Raw genomic sequence first — 13,960 nt, 5'->3', positions numbered from 1 at the left:
CATTGTTTCAGGAAAGTTTCACTTCAGCATTTCTCTGTAAACCCCCTTCTCCCCACCCCTGAGCAGCTCCCATTGGACCTGACCCCTGGGGTGGTTCTGATGTGCCCAGGCTGGACACTGTCTCTATTGTTTAGACCTTATCTCTTAATTTTGCTATATAAAACTGTATCTGGGCAGTAGCCCAGGGTCTTTGGTCCCTGCAACCGTTCAGGCAATACAATCTCTCTGGACTGCTTCCCATTGACCTCTCTTCATCTCTTTTATCTCGATCCCTTGTGGCGACCTAGGCGCGCTGCCGCTCGGACAGTGCTAACCCAGCCGCTGCCTGGTAAGCCCAGTGCAGCGGGACCGCGGCAAAACCCCGGTCCCCTGAGGGGAAAGTCAGCCGGAGGGGTCCCGGGGAGGGACGGGGGACAGCCGCAAGTGACCCCCGAGAGCCACAAGTGGTGCCCAACGTGGGGATTTGCACCGGTTTGAGCGAGCGAGCTGAGGCCGCCGTCGGCAGTTCGCCAGTTAGGAGCTTTTCCGGACGCTTTGCAATCAGTGTCACGGCCAGTGACAGAGTGGTGAGCTGTGCGAAAAATCGCCACGCAGGATGTCAGCTCCACAGGGAGAAGCTTGCGGACCACGCTGGTGGTGTGGGCACTCGCCCTTCCATGCAGCCTGGCAGGACTGTCACCGTGGAGACAGAGACGCCAATTTCTGTCCAGCATGGTGCTTGCGGATGCGGGCGGCACCTTCATAACACCCGGGAGACTGTCTGCGGGAGTCAGGAACCGCTGCTGCAGGGTGTTATCTGAAGAACGGCGGCGGCAAGTCTTGGTACTGGCGGGGAGGGGTCCGGCCAGGAGACTGGAGGTAGGCTCCCATGCTCCCACGGAGGGACACGCCAGCACGCAGGCGTGGCAGGGGTCTCTGTTGTGGCTTTAGAACTTTGGGGTTTTGCTGCAGCAGTCTGATTAGAGCAAATCAATGTTGTGTGAATGGCAAGAAGAATTTGCTTGTGAACAGCTGAACATGTCCCTCTCAATAACGAGCAAAATTTGCCTTGACTTGGAAGAAAGTAGACATGGAGCAATGCAGTATTTGGGTTTTATCCAGTGATAAAATGGGACAAGAATCAACTTACCTGTTTACAGAACACAAGTACTGATACAGCCAATAGTACACCCACACAACAAAGCAATGTTCAGGACATTCCTCTTATTTCTTAACATGGAATGGGCAGAAAAATGTTGGCATTTATCTGAACTGGAAGCCATGCTCCTCTCTTGTTTCGCCTAGAGCACACTGTGTGTTATTTGCAGACTTCAGTGCCCAGCCCATCAATCCTCTCTTGGCCATGTGCTAAATGGCACAACTACCAAAATACAGGTGTCAGCATAATCAGCCCAGCACTAATCCAGCACTGCTTTGATGGTGCACAGGAGCATGGAATGGCTGGGGTTGGAAGGGACATTTAAAGGCCATCTCGTCCCATGCCCTGCAGTGAGCAAGGACAACTTTAACTAGGTCAGGCTGCTCAGAGCATGAGCTTGAATGTCTGCAGGGCAGATGTCCACCTCTCTGGGCAACCTGTGCCAGGGTTTCAAAACCTACATGCAAAGAATGGGTTTCTTTTGTCTAGTCTGAATTGACCCTCTTTTAGATTAAAACCAATCCCCCTCGCTCAGGTCACAAAAGTCCTTACTAAAAATTCTGTCCCATCAGTTTTGCAAGCCTCCTTAAGGTACTGAAAGGCAGCAATCAGGTGTCCCTGGAGTCTTCTCTCTTCCAGGCTGACCAGCCCCAGCTCTCCCAGCCTATCTCCAAAGCAGAAGGGCTCCAGCCTCACAACATTTTGTCCCTCCTCTGGACTAGACCCAACAGAACCATGTCCTTCCTGAGTTGGGGACCCAGAGCTGGATGCAGTACTCGGCTGTGGTGGAGACGGAGACAATGCAAAGCAACACGCTCCATTCCCAGAAGGCTTCAGAGCCTGTTTTTATTCTAGCATGCATGCTTTTTCTACATTCTGACAAAGCACATAAGTTTACACTTGACTCACTGGTCACAAGAGACAAGCAAAGTACTTATTGGAATAAGGCAGTTGCAGGTTTCTCTTATTCATCCTTCTTTCTTTCTTGGTTTGTATGTCAACGCCCTTGGTAGAAAATTCTTTTGAGGTAGACACGGATCCTTTTATCAAACTCCTCTCTGTCTCGCCGAAGTCACTGTAAATTGTGGGAATCATTAAAATTAGAGGGTTTTGGGAAAGTTGCAAAAAGCAGGCCTCAGAAACAACAGACAACAGACTAAAGCTACGCATTAAGATTTTGCAGCAGAAAAATTAAATAAGAAATAGAAAAGTAAGGACAAATAGAACAATGCTCTGTGTATTAACACTTGGCTAGAATAACTCCCTAAGCTACAGAAAAGTATATCTAGCAAGATAGTAGGATGTTCTAAGCTTACTAATGGAGCTCTGTACATTGGGTTTTAAGGCTTAAAATGCAAGTAGGTATTGTATTGGAAAGAAGCAAGCCTTTTTTAGAGAAAAGGTACGTGGTGCTTTTAGTGGTTGGATAAATCTATTGTCACTATACTTTTGCTTTGTATGACAGGTCAAAAAACTTTCAAAGTACGTTGTAACATTAAGTTCTTTGTCTGCTGCCAGGGATGTGAGCAGCTGGCATCTGCCCATTGTCACAACCATGTAATGAGACTGATGCTAGAAAAGAAACAGGTCGATTTGTGTTCCTCAGCAGTCCTATCCCATTCCTGATTTGTACATAGATCCCCGGCCAGCAATATGAAACATCTTCCACAGTATTCCAGGTGGAGTCTCACCAGAGCAGAGCGGTGCAATCACCTCCCTCAGCCTGCTGGGCACTGTCCTTTGGATGCACATGGCTGGCTCATGTCCAGCCTCTCATCAGGCAGCAGCCCCAAGTCCTTCTTAGCCGGGCTGCTCTCCATCCCTTCATGCCCCAAGCTGTGAGATCAGCTGGGCTGGGACTGTGTCACAGCCCTTGGACAGAGCTGCTGGGCAGGGTGAGCTCCCTCCCAAAGAGGGCAGATACCATTCCCCACAAAACTCCCTGCTCTCCAGGCCCCTGTGCAGCTTTGGCCTTGTCCTTCCACATCTGGATCCCACGGCCTTACCCAACCCCCTTGCAGCACCCAGTTCCCACAGAAAGAGGGGATACCAGCACACCAATAACTGGTTCTGGTTTTTGCTCCCTTCTAGATTGGGATCCTGACTTGGATGTTTGGAAATGCTGCTGAATGATGGCCTGAAGATTTTGCCAGATGCTGAAGGCAAGTTCTCAATGTACCTTTCCTGACAGAATAATCAGTGTCAATGTGGCAAGAGCTCTCTTCTACCATTTCCCTTAAGTTCCTCTGAAGGTTGATGGATTCAGGAAAATTTGCCCTACTCTTTTCTCAAGCCCTGAGTGACCCCACAGGATTGCTGTCAGTGGGAGGAAGGAGTATTTAGCTGTCCATCTTCCATCCATGTGCAATTCCGGAGTGTCATTCCGTGTGCTCTGTGCAGCCCCAGAGAAGAGCAGAGTGGGAAGGGACTGGGCCCAGGGCTGTGCCCCGGGGCTGAGCCTTTCACAGCTCCTTTGCCAGCCCCAGGGAGCCTGAGCTGCTCCTGCTGCTGCTGCCAAGCCCTGGCCCTGGCTGGGGCTGGGTTTAGAGCTGCTGGCAGCTCCAGGGAGTCCTTTCTGCCCCGACTGCCCCGCAAGGGGCTCCTTCCATCCCAGTGTGGGGCCACCACAGGCTCGTGGTCCCCCTGCCCCTGCTCCAGGGTGGAAGGCAGAGCTGAGGGAGTGCCTTGGAGGGCACCAATCACCCAGGGGCACTCAATGCCACTGCAGCCTGAAGGAGACATGCAAAACCTTTCTGTTAAGGTCCTCCTAGAGAGATGAACCAAGACATAGCAGACAAGAAATCCCTGGAGGCAGCCAGACATCTAGACCAGATGCTGAGTGATCTAGAGAGACGCCGTGGTGGGTGCATTTCCCTCAGCCTTCCCCCTGGGACTCAGCAGCCGGGGCCTTTCCCTGCACATCTGGACAGGCCGTGCCCGGCACAGCGGGAAGGGATCCATGGCAGCCTCGCTGCCCCGCTGCTGCTCTCACGGCTGCAGGGCTGTTTCCCAGCCTGGCCTGGCTGCAGCTTCTCCCCAGCCTCTGCAGGAAGGCATTTGGCACCAGGTGACAGGACATTATCCACCTCTTTGTCACACATTGCTGGGAGCAGAGCAGCACAGCACAGAACAATTATGGCATGCAGGCTCAGGGCTTTGGGTACTGAGCAGTCCTGTGCCAAGGGACAGCAAGGTGCCTGCAGGCCCCAGCTCTGGGGGAAACAGAGAGTGAGAACATCCTGGCCCTATCCACCCTACTGCCAGCTCAGCAGTGGAAAATAGTGATGGCTCACACTCCCCATTGCTCCCACAAATGCGGCTGGCACCTCAACATATGCTGAGAATATCTGGAAAAGCATGAAAAGAGATTTTTGTTGGGGAACACCTTTTTTGATTAAGATTACAGCCATTGTGGCTGGAGCAGCACTCTGCCTGATGATGTGCTCTGCCCGATTCTGGTATTGCTGGAAGAGAAAATGGAGACTGTTTTGCTGGTCTCCACCTCAAAAAACTTCCTTTAAAGGTTGCTGGTAGTCAGGGAAGATTCCCAGTGAGGCTGCAGTGGAGGATGCTGGTAGACAGGGAAGATTCCCAGAGAGGCTGCAGTGGAGCTGTGGCCAGTCCATGGCTCTCCAAAGAACTCTGCTGAGGGTTCTGCTGCTGCCCAGTGCTTTCCTTGGCCTCTCCATTGCTGGGCCTTGTCCTGGGGGGCCGCTGGGGCTGCAGCCAGTGCTGGCTCCCCCTGAGGCTGCCTGGCCAGGAGCAGCCCCAGGGGCACAGGGCAGAGGCACAGCAAGGTGGGCAGGAGAAAGAGCGGGGACGAGATTGCCCCTGAAAGGCAGAGGCGCTCGGGGCCCGCTCCTGGCCAGGGAGCTGCCCAGAGCCGTCCCCTGCTCGCCGGGGCCTCGAGGGGCAGCTGTGCAGCTGGGCCAAGGTGTGCCAGCCGCTCCAGCCGTGCTGGGGAGCCTTGCCAGCTCTGGGCCCTGCTGTGCAGGAGGGTCCCTGTGTGCCACTGGCAGCTGGGGCCTCAGCCACTGCTCTCTCCACAGCAGCGCTGCTGCAGCTCCAGCATCCTGGCCGAGAATGAGTGACTCCCCCTCGCCCCCAGGGAGCCCAGAGAGCATCAGGTTTGGCAGCTCTCAGACATGGCCTGAGCAGCAGCAGTTGCCCTAGAAAGCAGAGCCTTAGCACTCCTTGCCTCCCCCACGGTCCCCCAGTCCGGCTGTGATGCGGAAGCTTCCCGAGATCCCCCCACCTCCTCCCCCCACCGAGCCCACCACCCTGGTCCAGCTAGGACCGGAATTGGGCCAGCCACGGCAGGGCATGGGCTACCAACAGCTTGGGGCACCTGCTCTTCTTTACAAATAACACGCCTTACCTAAGACATCAGGCAGAATCACTTTTCATACTGTTCTACCTTCAACAGGAAGGGCTGAAGCTTCTTCCCTGTCCTGTCTCATCCTTTACCACTTCAGTTTTCATACAGTTGGCTGCTGGCTACATCTCTTAAAGACTTTATTGGCAATGCATGTTTTACCCCACTTTTCAGGAAAAAAAAAAAAAAATTCTTCATTTTAAACTTTGTTTTTAGTGTGCTTGTGCCACTAACATTTTTAGCAATAATTTTCCATAGTACTTCTTCCCTTTACCTTACTGGTCATAAAATGTTCATCTGGACATAAAAATCACCAGAATTACTGAGATTTCCCTCAAAGCCATTCCAGAGGGGAATCTAGCACAAAATATTCTCCCTGTGTACTGGACAACAAGAAATATTCAGAGGAAAATACAGTGGCAGCTGAGGCTTGTGGAACTCCCAGAATACTGAGCCTGCAGAGGAGGCAAACAGCCCTGGCCTCTCTTGAGGGGACTTCTCCTCACAGACTCCTCTGAGAATGTCTCACTCCAGGAGGGGAAAGCTTTTAAACCTTCACCTTACCTTCCTCCTGTGCTAAAATGTAAGGCTCTTCCTGAGAAAAAACTGAGCTACAAACAATTCTTCATTCATCAACAAAGCTACTCAGGTTCTCGATTTATCTTAAAAGAGCAATACCAAATGGGGTCATAAATGTCTCATCAAAGACTGTTTGCAGAGAAACCCCACCATATGAAAGAAAATATTTCTTAGCATCAGTTCTCTCAAAAGAAACCCAGCCCTGAATTGAGCAGCACTTTAAATGAACTTGAATTCACTTTTGTCACATATCATCTGGTTTGGTTTGCTCCTTTTTTGGCCTACAGAAAATATTAGACTATTTCCTCTTGATAGGACTCCTTGGATGGTCCCCAAACTTGGCTCCTCATGATGCCTTTCCTGGATTGTTAATGCCGCCTGTTAGCAGCACCTGGCTTTGCCACCCTGTTCATGGTAGCGGGGCATGGCTGGTGCCACAGTCCCCTCTGGGGCCACGGTCCCCTCTGGGGCCATGGTCCCCTCTGTCCCCCTCTGTCCTGGCTTGTGGCATGTCCGTGCTGGTGGAGGATCCCTGCTTGTGCTGCTGCCTGCGTTCCACAAGGCCGATCGTACTCCCCAGCCAAAGAGAGACTAAAGTCACTGCTTTGGGCAGCTCCTTTGAGCGAGTTTAACGCTTACTCTTCTCTATCCCAGACCTCTGTAAAGCCACACAGCAGCACCATAAAGTCACCTCATCGACAGAGCTGAGGAGGTCTGAGCGCACAGAAGGTCGGCTTTCAAGCACATTGGGTTTTTAATTTAGTGGAAGCACTGACTCGTTCACGAGCTTTACTTGTCCAAGTGGATTGTGTGATGCTGCTGTCCTGCTCGCGTTAAAGAGAAAGCAGAAGGGAGGAAGGAGTTAAGAAATGAGAGAGGCACTTGGGTCGCGGGCCTGGCAGACAAACGGAGCGGGGCGGCACCGGGCCGCTTTGCCGGAATCCCTTTCCGTGCCGGACAAAGGCGGACGCGGCTCCGCTGCGGGGCGAGCCGGGCGCTCGCTCGGCGAGCGGCGCTGGAGCGGCGGCGGCCCCGCCCCGCCCGTCCCGCCCCGCCGCGGGCCGGGGCCGAGCGCTCGGCCGGGCGGGCGCTCGGGATGCTCGGGCAGCGCCGCGGGCCGGGCGGGGCGATGGAGCCGCCGGAGGGCTGGGACCCCTACGGGCGGCCGGCCCGGCGCACGCAGTGGCTGGGCAGCGCCCTGCCTACCACTACGGGCTGGAGCGCGGCGTGGAGAACGAGATCGCCGTGCTGGCCACCGGCCTGGACCAGCACCCGCAGGAGATCTCCCACCGCCTGGACCGCGCCGGGGCGGGCCGCATCCCCGGCGAGGACTGCCGCACGCTGTGCCGGGTGCTGGGGCTGGAGGAGGCGGCGGAGCCCGAGGAGTGCGCGGGGCTGTGGGACGGGCTCTCGGCCGAGCTCCCCTTCCGCCAGTTCCACGCGCGGCTCTGCGGCCACTTCAGCACCCGCGCGGGGCCGCGGCTGCCGCCGGGCCGGGAGAGCGAGCACATCGAGACCCCGATCGGCCTGCGCAGCCCCCGCCGAGCGGCGGCCGCCGGGGCCCCGCTGCCCAGAGCGCTGCGAGGAGATGGTGGCGCTGGAGCGGCCGAGGAGCGCATCGCCAGGCTGCGGGAGGAGAGCGGCACCTGCGGGAGCTGCGGGAGGACCTGCGCGCCGCCCTGCAGAGCAGCGGGGCGCGGTGCCTGGCGCTGCAGGTGAGTCCGGGCCGGCTTCTGCACCGGCCTCCCGGGGGCGGCTCGGCCGGGCCCGAGTGCTTCGGGAGAGATGCTGCTCTCGGAAAGTCGGTGCTTATAGCCCCTCCACTGCCGCACCGAGACCGCGGTTGCCTGTTCAGCCTCGGCATTAACTTTGCTTTGCAAAGTTGAGTTACAGGGAGGCTTTAAGGAGCAAGGTATGGCACCGGTGTGCCATTAGCTATAGTTGTGGTGAGCACTCTGTTTAAAGTGTAGGGGAGCTCAGCTAAACAAACCCACGTGTACAATGCTGCTGCTTCTTCTACTGCATGTGCCGTCAGGATGTGCTGATAGCATATGCTGGATGTGCACCACCGCAGGGTTTTTCCTAAAGTAAGAACTTTCGGATTCTTACGTGCACAAGCAGATGCAGTGTCTGAGTCAGAAGTGCCTACAAGAAATATCAGAAGGATGTTTTCTTCAGAGTGTGGTCACAAGAGTTCAGAGTTGGAGCCAGTTCTGCAGGCAGGCTGATGAATATTCTGGGGCTCCTCTGCAGAGCACCATTAATTCCGGGGCTGGCTTCTGCTGGTTCTGCTGTCCTGGCTCGAGTGACACACTTAACAGCAGTTCCATTACTCTGGCATGAAACAGCGTGGAACAGGCAGAGCAGGGAAGGGCAGCGTGGACCGATTGTTCTGGCAGCTCTGACCAGCTCTGATTTGATACTCACACAGCACTCACAGAATCCTGCTCCCACCTGTGACACTTCCACTTGCAGTAGATGACAGTTCTCTTCACAATGTCCAGCAAGGCAGGTCAAAGACACTTCCACCATTTGTTTTTAAAAAAGGGAAAGGAAATCAGCAGCAGCCATGAAGTCACCAGTCTGAGGTTCCAGGAAAAATGAAAACAACAGAGGAGAGCTCCAGAACACCCCCAGCTGCTCCCTGCTCTCTTCTTCTGAACACAACTTCATTGGAAATCTTTTTCAGCAGACTTCTTGACTCCTGAGTACAGACCATAGTGATGACATTAAAGCTATACAGAAACTTGTGCAATAACATGATAGTGAGTAATTTGAAAATTGAATGTATAGCTAGGTATTAAAAACTACTTTCCAGAGATTGTTTCCTTGTTTTTGTATTTGGCAAAAGGTCAAGTAGCTTTAGTTGCTGATCAACTCTATGTGATTAAAAAAAAAAAAGCCAACAAAGCCCAATCTAGCTACTTTCAGTCTTAATTAAAACCTATCATTTTCTCCCTGCTTTGTGCTCCTGGTCATTGCAGGTGAGGCTGCGGAAGAGCCATGCCAGCCATACAGAAGAAGGATCCTGCTTCATAGGGGGTAAGAGACCATTAACACAGAAGCACTCCCAGACCAAGTGCCTCCAAAGTGTCCTGGAGGAGATGGAGCTCATCCGGAGCTCCAGGGATGGGCAGATTGAAGAAGCCATCAGGTCCAATCAGGAGCTGGAGAAGGAGCTGAAGAGCTCTCAGGAAGCTCTGGTCAGCCTGGAAGACTGCAACCGTAACCTGAAGAGGGAGCAGGCAGAGATGAGGAGGAAGGTGGAAGAGGCCAGACACGCTGTCCTGAACAGTCTTGGCAAAGTGAAGGAGCTGGAAGTGAGAGCTAACGAGGTGCCACATCTGCAAATATACATCCAGCAGCTGGAATCACAACTGCAGCACTACAGGTAGGTTGGAGTCTGACAAAGTGCCTATAAAATCACTGTGCTGGGACACAAGTGAGTTTGAGAATCACTGGTTGGGGCTTATTAGATGTCTCCAAATCACCTTGTAAAATCTAGCCTGGGAGAAATTAGAAGCTGCTCATCCATTTTCTTGGTAGGAGTCTTCAGGAGACCTGGGAGTCTTCCAGGCCAAAGTCAGGGTACTGATCTACAGAGAGCTGAAGTTACTCCTCAAGACACACAGCACAAGAACTCAACATGGTAATGCTTCAAGAAAGCCCCAAAGCAAATTGCTGACAGTTCTTCAGAAACCATTTCCAACACACTTCCTTTTTTCACTGCATTTCCTGGTCCTTAGTCCCATCCCAAGCCAGCTGTAATCAGATGGCTGACCCTCCATTTCATAGAAAGCTCTTCCACTTGTCCTAGGAATTGGGGAAAAGCACACAAGGACAACTTCTGGCCAGTGTTTTGAAACTTGCTGTGACTTCATTGCTTCTTTGCTGACAGAATAGGCAATAGAGGAGCTGAAAGGTTCCTAAACCCATAAAATTAACAGAGTGGGAATCTCAAAGGAAAAACACTAGAGCCAACTAAACCCCACTTTTGTAATAGCATCAACAAATCCTTCCAGAAGTCAGAAAGTTGGTCATTAATTTAATAGTCACGTGCTTTTGTTGCTTTTTATCTCCGACAAAACTCGGACTCACTGATGGTTATTAAGTGTTAAGACATTTCTGCCCAAGTTTCAGACTGACCTATGGAATAAAATCTAGTTTATCTTCTCACTAACCCAAAGCAAAACCATATTTATAGATATATTTTTACTTACAGTACTAAATCTAGTAGTTTAATGAATTGCATCTTCTGAAGTCCTTGCCTTTTCCTAAACACACACTTCCTCTGTTTGCTTATAAGAAGAATTCATAGTGTGTTATTTGTGGCATCATAGCTATTGTATTGTTTAATGAAGTGAGGAAATTCTAAAAATAACCATTTTATCCAGTGTCTTTCTGTCAGCATTGTGTATGTTAATACTTGCATGGTTGGAGAAGATCAAAGAAAATAGAAGCATTTCTTTAAACATCTGTAGGATTTAAAAGCCATTGCGAGGACACGTGATGTTCAAGATGGCTGTCAAGGACGAATGACACAACTGCTGGTGCTACAAGGGATCACACAGCTTGTCAGGGCTGTCACGTTCTCCTTGGCATGAGCACCAAAGATTTAAGATGAGTTCTTGTCCCGTGGAATTGCTTTTCCAAAGTACAGTGAAGGATAAAAAAGATCACCTTGGATCAGGTTTAAAGGCAATAAACTATGTCCACTGGCCTTGCAGAGCAGGAACTTTGTGGGTTACATCAAAACAAAGAGTGTGAGTTTAGAAATGTAAATGATATGCTCCTTGTACAATAACCTTCATTTATAATACTTAGTTTTAAATGGCATGCTCGTTTAAAGTGATTGTCAAGCTTAGGAGTGGTGCTGGACTGACCATTTAGGAAGTACACCCCTTTTTTAGCCCTGTAGCACATTGAGCAGAGGCCCAGGCCAGCTTCCAGCCTTTGAGATTCTCTGTTGGCACAAAGCAGCTGCACCTCCCCATCCAGTGAAACAGCTCTTGGTGTAAACAATTTAACTTAGAGATGCATGATGATAATTGTGTCTTGCATGCCTGTGCTCATATTCCATAACACATGGAATCCCATCGCTCCACGTGTTCCCAGCGTGGCACAGAGGTGTCCCAAGTGGCAGAAAATGGTGAATGAGCAGTGCAGAGCTGTGTGTTAGGGTGGGGAAAGGGTTCAGCAGCAGCTCTGCCCCACACAGCCCTGGCTGTCCCAGCTTGTCCCACTCCCTCTGCTTGCCCACCCTGCTGCTCAGGCAGCCCAAAGGCCTCCTGCTCAGAGACAATCCCTTTCTCCTGATGTGCAGGAGCTGACATCCATGGCTGTGGCTCGGGTGAGCTGCTGGGAGCGCTTGGTGAGGGGAAGAGATGGGCTGACTGAGGTGTGGAGAGGGAGGGACAGCTGGGAGCCCACAGGCTCTGCCTGTCCCTTGGCCAGAGTGTCGCTCATCCTGTTGGTTTAAGTCAGCTTGTGTTTCAGTTGCTCTTATGTGTACTGTTAAAGTCTGGCTGGGTTTCAGTCACCACTCCAGTGAGCAGTTTTCTCCCTTGCCAGGTGCCACACAGAGTTTGTGAGCAGGGTCTGGATTTGGCAAGAGCTAATGCTGCAAGGTAGTGCTGGAGAGGAACGGGGGGGATTTGGGTGTCCTGCAGAAAGCATTGACAATTGCAGGTATCTCTCCTGAGAATTCACCTTTACTGGCTTGGTGAGCCACAGGTTTCCTACAGCTAAAGTCCAGTTTCGTCCAGAGAGACTCATATTCAAGAATGAGTCCAGTCTATGAGCTTTACACACTGCTCCTGTTTATAGTTTCATATTTATAAAGGAAATGCTTTCTTCCTTTAGGCTTAGATGTTCAAAGCTCTTTTAGCATCTAAATCTCTCTTCTAGACCTTCATCTGAGACCTGTTTGCTATCATTTAGATCTGAAATCCCAACCATGACCTTAAGTTATAATCCCTAATGCAGGAAACAACAGTTTGCATTCAGGCAAGAAGGTGTTTAAATACCTGCAAGTGATTAAACATTGTCCTAAATTGGAGTGTGTAATTAAAATCAGCTATTCTTGATTTCATATTCCAGATTCATATTCCTGCAAATGTGTATGACTTAAACATGAACTTTTTCTGAGTGCACAGGTTCCTGTGCCAGGGTTTGAACTGGCCCTGTCACATCATTGGGTTCCTAAACCAGCCTGGTTGATCAAATAGTTCATCGTTCTTTTCTTCAGGTGCCCATCCTGATCTTCCTGCTCTGATCCATGTGTCAGGTTTCTGTCTGGACTGTCTTTCAGCTTTTATTTTTTAACTCCTGGTCAAGTTAGTGAGTCAGCTCAACTTTAAAGGTAAATTTCAGTAAATTCCTTCCTGAAAAGCTTGAGCTCAATTCATTTCAGAGGAAAAAGACGACACAAGAAATTGCATATTTACCATTGGTATTGTATAAAAAGTGTGTAATTGCCAGTGCCTGATGACAGGACAGTTTAGGAAGTCAGGCAAGTCCCATTTTTATGCAATGCCCAGGAATTATTCCCAGAGGGCAAATAATTAACCACTATTCCCTAGTCTCCCTTCCCCCCCCCCCCCCCACTAATTCTGCTGCAGCACAAGGTGACACCATCCATGTATTCTAATAGAATCCCATGATTTCTAAGTATTGTTTATAAAAACACCTTACATTGAGATATTACTACAGTGAAAATGTCACATCTATTGCTTTTTTCACCCATTGAGCCATTTGCCGTGTCAGAAAAGGAAATTGGATTGATTTGACAAGAATTGTTCTTGCCAAATATGAGTTCGTTCTGTATTCTATACTACATTGAAGGTGGCTTAGAAATGGATTACTTAATCAAGTGTCCATATTCTTTTTCTCTTTAAAAGCCTTGGAGGGAATAGAACAATTTAACAACCATATTTCTGATCCCAGTGTAAGAAATAAAAAGTGAGGTCATTTAGAATCAAAATAAACTTCATAATAGAGATGTTGACAGAAGGTTTATGTTGCTGCATTAATCAGCAGCACAGTAATTACATAGATCAGTGAAGGAGGTCATAAAATACTGTTGCCTTCATGGAAGACAACAGCGACCTGGTTGCAAGGAACAGCACGGCAGCCCAGTCTCCCCTGGGCCACTCGGGCTAACGACACACGCAGGACACCAATGTGGTGGATGGTCGAAAGCCTTTATTATCTTATGGGTTTAAATAGTCTTGGGGGACTCTGCTACGTCAGGAGGGGTTGGTAGGGTCTCTAGGGTTAGTCAGCAGTGGAAGACTACTGGGTTAGGTGTGGTTACATTCTTTGGGGTAATGGATAACATGTTGCAGGGTGAGAGGGGGATGGGGGTCTTTCTTTCCGTCACATCCCGAAATCTTCCGTTCGCCTGTCCCTATCTACTGCATCTCCCCCCTCCTTTTCATAAATAAAATGAGGTAGTCGTAGATATAGGCACTGGAGTGAGGTACAAACTTGTAACTTGGTGAGGAAAAAAGGGGTTTGGTAAACCTGAGTAAATCTCGCAAGGTGAGTTTTGAAGGCTTTTGCAACTGACTGTATTTGCAGTTTTTGGTTTACAGCATTTGTTGCTGGCCCACGAACAGAATGTTCGCCCATTCTAGATGGGCCTGAACAAACGAGACTAGCTTGTTCAGCAGGCATGGTTTTATGGTAACAGTTAAAAGCAGTATTGCCAGTGGACCTACCAGGGCGGAAATTAAAGTGGTGAGCCAAGGTGATTGATTGAACCAGGATTCGAACCAGCTCTGCTGGGTTTCCCTGTCTCTCTTTCTCTAAGCCAGTCTATCTCGGAGTTCTGCCATGGAGTCTTTAACGACTCCCGTATGATCTGC

The 13,960-nt window shown here is 50.5% G+C and overlaps 1 pseudogene; it reads left to right on the top strand.

The window, feature by feature from the left end:
• Positions 1 to 7,188: 7,188 nt before the first annotated feature.
• LOC144246988 (EF-hand and coiled-coil domain-containing protein 1-like) lies at positions 7,189 to 10,647 on the top strand (annotated as a pseudogene).
• Positions 10,648 to 13,960: the final 3,313 nt, after the last annotated feature.

The sequence above is a fragment of the Lonchura striata genome, chromosome 12, assembly GCF_046129695.1.
Source record: "Lonchura striata isolate bLonStr1 chromosome 12, bLonStr1.mat, whole genome shotgun sequence".
Classification (NCBI taxonomy): domain Eukaryota; kingdom Metazoa; phylum Chordata; class Aves; order Passeriformes; family Estrildidae; genus Lonchura; species Lonchura striata.
The sequence above is the reverse complement of the archived record's forward strand: the minus strand, read 5'-3'. Positions and strand labels throughout refer to the sequence as shown.